The 9,026-nt window shown below is 38.1% G+C and overlaps 1 long non-coding RNA gene across 1 annotated transcript in view; it reads left to right on the forward strand.

Moving 5' to 3' along the window:
* LOC111555316 overlaps positions 1 to 8,771 on the forward strand; it is a 16,316-nt gene extending 7,545 nt beyond the window's left edge. The window contains exons 3-4 of the long non-coding RNA XR_002735499.1: positions 4,533 to 4,639; positions 8,482 to 8,771. This is a non-coding gene — a long non-coding RNA (uncharacterized LOC111555316). The remainder of the gene's footprint in view (positions 1 to 4,532; positions 4,640 to 8,481) is intronic.
* The last annotated feature ends 255 nt before the right edge of the window (positions 8,772 to 9,026 follow it).

Consider the following 9,026-nt stretch of genomic DNA (forward strand, 5'->3'; position numbering starts at 1 on the left):
GGAAGGAAGGAAGGAAGGAAGGAAGGAAGGAAGGAAGGAAGGAAGGAAAGGAAGGAAGGAAGGAAGGAAGGAAGTTATTAGGGGAAATAACATACAGGATTATGGAGGCTGAGAAGTCTCACACAGGCCATCTGCAAACTGGAGACCCAGGGAAGCCAGTAGGATGGCTCGGTCCAAGTCCGAAGGCCTGAGAACCAGAGGAGAAGACAGTGTAACTCTCAGTCTGAAGCTGAAAGCATGAGAATTGGGGGCACTGCTCATATAAATTGCAGAGTCCAAAGGCCATACACCTGGAGTTCTGATGTCCAAAGATAGGAGAAGAAGGTTGTCTTAGTTCCAGAAGAGAAAGAGATAATTCATCTCTCCTCTGCCTTTCTGTTCTATCTGAACCGTCAGCTAATTGGATGGTGCCTGCCAGGTTGGGTAAGGGTGGGTCTTTCTTACTCAGTTCATTGATTCAAATGCCAGTCTCTTCCAGAAACACCCTCACGGACAAACTCAGAAATGATGCTTTAACAGCATTTACGATGTTTGCAGAAACAAGGTATTACTTGCTGTTCAATTAGTTGTTCCTAGATGGCAACTTCCAGCCTATAGCAAATCTGTACACTTAGTATTGTTGTCGTCGTAAAATACATTGAGTAACAGTAATACGGCTGCTGGAAAAGGCAATGCCTAGATGAAGTGCTCAGAAGATTTTATGGAGTGAAGCAATCAGATGAAGAGATGTAGTGCCTTTGCCCTTAAAAAAATTTCAATGGAGTTTTTATATTAATTTCATATTTAAAAATTATTAAAAACAGAACTATGTACACAAAATATAATCTCATTTATGAAAATGACAGCCTAAAATCCTATTTCAGAACCAAGTTTCAATATATGGAAGTTGTTCGGGAGCTTCTGAGTTATATTAGGATATTCTTGTTACAATTACTGCAGTTTGTAGAGAAAATTAATTTTCTGAAGTATTTCATAGGTACAAAAATTATAGGCTTTTTAAAAGTGCACATTCAGTTTTCTAAAATATATTGTTGAGTTTTCCTAATCCTGTATTGTATATTTAAACATAATATGCATTATGTATATAATGTATATAAATTTAAACTATATACATTTTATTAACATGGTATAATAATTGTATATTACATATTTGACATATCAATTTCCTTACATATGCATCTTTCTCTCTGGCTATTTAAAACAAAAACGTTCAATAGTGTTTTATTAACATATCTCTAAGAAGAAAGAGGCAGTGGCAACTGCCTTCCCTGACAATCAGCTACTCTCACATTATTTTCAAATTTTCATCATGAAATTGCATTTAGGAAAAGAAGAAGCCATTGGCGTAGGTGGGTGAATATTACAAGAAACTAAGTGAGGAGGCAAAAATAAAGTCAGAACCCAACTATCAATTTCAGAAGCAAATATAAGGCCAGCTTCAATTTTATTTTAATAATCAGGCAGTATCTCAACCTCATGCATTGTTCTGGATATGAAGATGTGGCTTGGAATATCTCCCTTTCCTAGTACCGCACCAAAGAATCAAGAATATATGTCAGCTTCCTCAAACCACAGTGGGGTTGGCAAAGGGTCAGCAATCCTGCAGAAGGAAGAGTCAGGTTGGCAGTCAATAATTGTGCCATCTGCACTTGAACGGTCCTCTCTTCTGACTTCCATTTTGTAGAATTATTAATAGTCAACAGACTATGTATAAAGTACTTACTGTGCCTTTAAAACTTTTTAAACTACTAAGAACCACTTACACATTTGGGAAGAATTCCATTTGCAGAGACCAAGCTATGACATTAGTTGGGTGAACATGCATTTTAAGGATTACATGTTAATGAGACCAGGTAAAATTTAGTCGTTTGAGCAGCTAACCAGGCTTGTGAATGCTAGGACTCTGTACAAAAGGAAGTTCCTATTTGGGTCATTGATTTGCATAATTGAAGTAATTACCTTGGTGCTCTACTTCACTCTGTCTATAAAACTCACCAGACCAGGGAGGAGTGTCTGTCAATCAGAATGATGACTCACCTTCCTGCTTCCTGTGCCCCAGCAGCATTCCCTGGTTATCTGGCTACCTAAATGGTGGTAAGGGTGTGCCCGGTATGTTTGATCATTGAAGACTTTTCTCTTAGGTTCAGTTGAGGGTCATTATTTTTCACGGTCTGGATTTATTGAATTTAGCTCAGATAAAGAGTATGGTGAAAAGGCCAAAAAAGTGATGAGGCAGAAGTTAGGAGAACAGGTTTCTGACCTTAGCCTTGTGGCTAACTAGTTGTATAACTCGAATCAATCATATCATGTCTCCAGCCCTCAGAATACCCCCAGTTAGAATGACAAAGGAACCAGGGTCATTCTAGAGAAAGGGGTCTGGGTCAGGTTAGGCAAAATCTCTTCCTCACTCTCACATATGTACACAGTGAGCTCACTAGCCCCAAAACACTCAGATAATTACTATGATGTTCCGTGTCATTTGTCCCCTAGACTTTTCCCTTCCGAGTGGGAAGAAATATAAAATCATGAGTGCCAGGTAAAAAGCAAACAAAAGCTTCCCTACGGCTGTGTGGCCCTTGGTCACTGCACTGGGGAACTAAAGTAGAGAAGGGTTTTGTACAGGTTACTTAGGGCAGCCAGACTTTAAGTGAGACTTTGCAACACTAAATAAATAGGAGACCCCGAGAAATTTCAAGAAAGAGAGAAAACTCTGCAGAGGAAAAATAGATTTAGTCCAGAGTTCTTAATCTGCTACAATTTCAAACTTTATTTTTTTAAGTCTCAAGACAAAGAAAATGATACATAGCAACTGTCAAAAAAAAAAAAAAAAAAAAAAAAAAAAAAAACCTCAATTTTCTTCTCTATTTCTTCTTTCTGAGCAGAGGTGGAGGTTCAAATGACTAATTTTAGACTAGGCTGATGAGGAAAATGATATAAGTTAACTTAATTAACTAGATGTTATCACACAGTACAAATGTGACTATGGACACAGTGGAGAAAGAGTGATCACCATGGAGATGTTAGCACCCTGAGGTTCAGAAATTTGTTGTAAAATTGTTAGAATAATCATGTACAAGGCATATAAAGATTTAAGGAGAGATTAAGTCAGTGGACACAAGGGCTAAGCGTGCTGACATGTCAGAGCAATGACAAATGTTGTCAAAAACATGTATGTTCTAGCAATGATTCTGGCCTTTATACCCTAGCACATTATTCCCAAGGAAGAATAAATCACACAGATTCCCAGGAAGGAGAACATAACAGACAGGCTTGGGCTTAAGCATTTTTCTCTGATAATTACCATGTAACTTTTAGGCTTCAATTTCTTTATCTCTATAAAATAGGAATTAACGGTAATGTCTACCTTGTAAGTTGTGAGGATTTAATGAAATAATGCATGGAGAGCACATAGCTTTACTAAACTTTATTAAGAGCCCAATTACTCACAGCTTTCATTAGTGTTACCATTCTGTTTTCATGGAAATACATATCAAGAAATCTGCTCAAGCCATGGGCAGTGCGATTGGTTTGGCAAACTTGTACTTCTTAACTCAGAATCATGAACATGTAAGTGGAACATAGATGTTAGTAAGTGTTGTTCTGTCGGTTGGTAATAGCTTTAGTAGATGAATCCAGAGCTCTTTTGTGCTAAAGCACAATATTTTAGTGTGTTTGCACAGCCTACAACACATTTTGGCAAATTAGCATCTATTTTGGCCTATTACATTGATGAATGCTCTAATGAAAGTGTGATGGTTGTCAGTTCTACACCTTGGGTGAGTCTCTTTTGAGATGGAGAGCTTTGTTTAGTGTACTGCCAGAATTACTCGTCCCCAACATCTTCCATATGAATGCAGATGCTTCCCAAGGAGGAAAGAACAGGATAAATACTTCAACACAATCTATGGAACTCCTAGAAAGGCAATTCAGTGTCCAAACAGTATACATGCAGTTCTGAAAAGAAAAGAAAGGAGGTTCCTCTCCTGTTTTCCTTCTAGTAAGATGGAATGAATAGGGAATTCTCTTTTCAAGGACATTGCTATGACATCAAAATGTTGTTCAGCCAACACCGTGAACAGAGGTCTTGGAGGGGAGACCATAACACTCAAGTATTTCACAAGGAGAAGGCTTACGACAAGTTAAAGAACATTTTGCAAATTATAAATGCATTTAGACTCTTATTATTTTCAGAGATCAGAATTCTTTCAAGTTAAATGAGCAGTTAATGGGCTACTTTGTGGTTTATTCTTGTATCGTCATTAAATTTGAGTGGGTACATGCATTCCCTTAAGTAAGCTGCAAGGCAAGATGGTTTCAGTTGTTTCTGTATTTATTGTTATTGTTGTTTCATTAGTGGCTGATGAATTATTCCTAATGAATTATCAAAGGCACTAATTATATCTGGGTTCCTCTTTTCCACTAACTAGCACAAGTGTAGAAGATTTCACATTTTCTGGAAAGCTTGTTTGTTTTTGTTTTTTTTTTAAAATAATTTCTCTGTCCTAACTTTACCTTGCCTATCTCCAGTGTAGGTTAGATGAAGACGGAGCTGGTGAATGAGCAGAAGAGAAGGTTGGAAGAGTGCAGAGGTGATGACAGCCTTCCCCTGCTCCTTCCCCAGAGGAAGGAGCTCCGGTAAGTAAATCCAATCAACACCACACCTCCTGTTCCTTTGTCCTTTCATATACAGCTGCTTAAATTAGCTTTAAGTTCCCTGAGGGTAGGAATAGGTCTATTTTCAAACTGTGTTCAGGATCTAGCACCTTGCTTAATCAATGTTAAATAGTAACAGTGAATTTTAATTGGCCTACTTTCAGAGCATCAGATTAAATTATTCTGCTAATTAATTGGTTGATCTCATATTTCACTTATATTGTCAGGTTATTATTTTTCCCTTTAGGGCTCAAGATGCCAGTGACAGTTCAAATACTTCTTCATTAATTACCACATCTTGGATTTCACATAATTTTATTATAAGTATTTTGATATCATATTTATTGAGCACCAGCATGTATTCAGACCAGTTAAGAACAGAGAATTGGTTGCAGTTCCTTCCCCTACATGCACATGAGTTCATTGCTTAAAATCCAGTGGAAGGTGTACTTGGCTTGGCAGAGCAGAGACTTCAATTAGGTTTAATTGGTCAGACACTAAACTAGTTTCATGTAAGTGATCAATAGACATTTTATAACATCGGATCAAGTTTCTTTTTCACCAGCCAAATGTTTCCTGTTAATTGACTCATCTTGTCTTCCCTAGATAGCTGTGATATATAACTAAACTAATCTCTACATTTTAAGAGGAAACTAGGCAAACTAGTAGTTTTCAAGAGAAAAGGAAGGAAGAGAGGGAAGAATTTGAAAATCATCACAGGTCAAATGGTTAAAGCAACTGCTAGTGTTTCGCTTGGAAAATGAAAAATGTAGTAAGGCATAGAGGTTCCATGCAACATTTAAAGAGCTTACATAGATAGGAAATGGGTGAATTTCATGTAAGTGGAAAGAAAATTTTGCACAATATATGAAAAACCTAAATGAACTCAATATATACATTGGGGACCCTTATAATACAGATAGTTCTTGTCACTAAAAGAGGCATTAAGAATGCTGGATTTTTTAAAATTTAACAAATAATTATGAATGCTCTGCAAGACATTTTTTATATATATAAGTAGAAATAAATCAGACAAAGCAATGGCTGCCAACGAGCTTAGTTTTTAGTGTGTGTTTTCGTGTGTGTGTGTGTGTGTGTGTGTGTGTGTGTGTGTGTGGTGGTAGTGGTCGGGGCAGTCACAGAAATAATCAGTCATGCAATTATGCCCCAGGTAGTAATGAGTGCTGTGCCGGGATGGCAGGCAAGTGAGGTCAGAGAGGTGGGTGAGGACCTAAGCATGTCAGGGGCTTATGGGGAAGGTGGAAAGTTAAAAATTTTAATCTAAGTGCAGCTGAGAACCTTCAGAGGATTTTAAAAAGAGAAGACATTATCTGATCTGCATTTTTAAAAGATCACTCTGTCAGCTGTGTGGAGAATGGATTTTGAAGGAGGAAAAGAATGGAAGCAGAGGGACCAGCTAGGAGACTATTAGACTGAGACAGATAACAGATGTGGGCAGATGGATTTGGGAATGTTCTTTAAGTAGAGTTGCTGCTAGATAAGAAGTGAGAGATGAAGGAATAGGTGGAAAGTAGTAAGCACCTCAAGGGATGCTTGAAACATTTTTGCTTTAAATACGAAGTTGGAGATAATGGTATCTGAAGACTCTTTCTCTTCTGAAGTTGTGTAATTTTATGGTAAACTTTTGGGGTGGCAGCTCTATAACCTACATCAAATTTCTGCTAATACCAGAAGCACATATGTGAGCATCAACATTGATTATGGGACTGGAAGCGATTATAGCATCTATAAAGGCAGAGATGTTCTGTTTTCTTCACTACTATTCCCCTAGTGCCTTGTACACTAGACAATCAGAATCCAATAATTATGTGATAAATGCATGAATAAAAGGATGAAAGAGCTATAAGTGTACATTTTTTGTACCTGTAGTTGACATTCAAACTAATTTATCCCCACTCAACCCACCTTGCTCTTGTTGCAATGTAAGAGTTGTACTTGGTGACAACACAAAGAATTAACAGTAACTTACGTATGCAGGTTTCAAAGCTTAGCAGTTGAAATGGATCATAAAATGCGTTAGGGAGGATTCCTTCTTTTTCTGTTGTTTGGAATAGTTTCAGAAGGAATGGTACCAGCTCCTTCTTGTACCTCTGGTAGAATTTGGCTGTGAATCCATCTGGTCCTGGAATTTTTTTGGTTGGTAGACTATTAATTATTGTCTCAATTTCAGAGCCTGTTATTGGCCTATTCAGGGATTCAACTTCTTCCTGGTTTAGTCTTGGGAGGGTGTATGTGTCCAGGATTTAACCATTTCTTCTAGATTTTCTAGTTTATTTGTGTAGAAGAGTTTGTAGTATTTTCTGATGGTAGCTTGCATTTCTGTGGGATCGGTGGTGATATCCCCTTTATCATTTTGTATTGCGTCTATTTGATTCTTCCCTCTTTTCTTCTTTATTAGTCTTGCTAGCGGTCTATCAATTTTGTTGATCTTTTAAAAAAACCAGCTCTTGGATTTAATTGATTTTTTGAAGGGTTATTTGTGTCTCTATCTCCTTCAGTTCTGCTCTGATCTTAGTTATTTCTTACCTTCTGCTAGCTTTTGAAGGTGTTTGCTCTTGCTTCTCTAGTTCTTTCAATTGTGATGTTAGGGTGTCAATTTTAGATCTTTCCTGCTTTCTCTTGTGGGCATTTAGTGCTATAAATTTCCCTCTACACACTGCTTTAAATGTGTCCCAGAGATTCTGGTATGTTGTGTCTTTGTTCTCATTGCTTTCAAAGAACATCTTTACTTCTGCCTTCATTTCGTTATGTACCCAGTAGTCATTCAGGAGCAGGTTATTCAGTTTCCATGTAGTTGAGTGGTTTTGATTGAGATTCTTAGTCCTGAGTTCTAGTTTGATTGCACTGTGGTCTGAGAGACTGTTATAATTTCTGTTGTTTTATATTTGCTGAGGAGTGCTTTACTTCCAACTATGTGGTCAATTTTGGAATAAGTGTGATGTGGTGCTGAGAAGAATGTATATTCTGTTGATTTGGGGTAGAGAGTTCTGTAGATGTCTATTAGGTCCACTTGGTGCAGAGCTGAGTTCAATTCCTGGATAGATATCCTTGTTAACTTTCTGTCTCATTGATCTGTCTAATGTTGACAGTGGGGTGTTAAAGTCTCCCATTATTATTGTGTGGGAGTCTAAGTCTCTTTGTAGGTCTCTAAGGACTTGCTTTATGAATCTGGGTACTCCTGTACTGGGTGCATATGTATTTAGGATAGTTAGCTCTTCTTGTCAGAAATGGATCAGAATGCTGCTTTTTCTCAGACTCACAAGTCTTGAAGTTTTCTTTTTTGACGCAACTATGCCAAGTCTTCCAAATTAAGAAAAATAAAAATAAGGATATATACTAAGCTAATGTTAAGTAAAACCATTTGAATATACTTGTGCTTTCAGGATGCATGTGATATGTGGACACTAAGGAAGGTTTTTGCCAAATTGTACTGTCAGTCGTACAGCCTTGCTCTGAGTAGGCCATTAGTAAATGTCAGTGGATCCATAGCATCTAAGTTCATTGAGGATGAGGAAAACATATGAAATGTGGTTGTCCAGTCTACCCTGAAGAGATTTTCAGTACTTTCTCTGGAGTCCCCTGTTCTTATGATTCTTGTAGGAATTGGTCTATCATGTCAAGGTCTTTATTTACCTGCCATTAAGTTCTAGATAACATGCTTCCTGGTTTTAATAGCTTTCGTTAAATGCATAACTACTCTGTAGCCCCCAAAGACCCAACAGGGGCCTTTCTGGAGGTTCTCTGTTCTTCCTCTTTCCTCTTTCTGTCATTCACCAGATAGCTTCCTTCATTTCGCCTAATCCACAGGTTTATTCACCCCTCTTGTACTATGAGGCAGAGGGGAAAACAACAACAAACACACAGTAAACCTTGTTATCAAGAAACAGAAGCTGTTGCCAAGGCAACAGAACAAGAGCATCCCTGCATCCAGCCATCACAGTGTGAAGCCAGTTTCAGATGAGGTGATGCCTTGAGGGGCAAGGAGACCCTTCAGGAAAAAGCTGACCTGATAAAGGAACCAAGGAGCTGCCATCCCAACTGATGTCTTTTTTCCCTTTCTCAATAAAGAGAAGAGCTTGCAAGAGCCCCGAAAGACAGGCAGACTGCGTAAACTTGCTGAGATTTCAAAGAGTCCTGTTCAATTAATCTGACTACAGGTAGATCAGAATGGTTGTACCAGCAGAGGTGAGACTTTGGGGTGAAGAGACACAAGGAAAGGGGACAGGGCATTAAACATCTCTGAACTGCTGTGTACATTATAAATAGAAGTGAGATCCTTTATTTATACAATGCCTTTTGTCCAGAAACCTGCACTCACAGCACAGACATCACCTCCCTAGGCTTCCAAACAC

Source organism: Piliocolobus tephrosceles, chromosome 1 (genome assembly GCF_002776525.5).
Source record: "Piliocolobus tephrosceles isolate RC106 chromosome 1, ASM277652v3, whole genome shotgun sequence".
NCBI classification, from domain to species: domain Eukaryota; kingdom Metazoa; phylum Chordata; class Mammalia; order Primates; family Cercopithecidae; genus Piliocolobus; species Piliocolobus tephrosceles.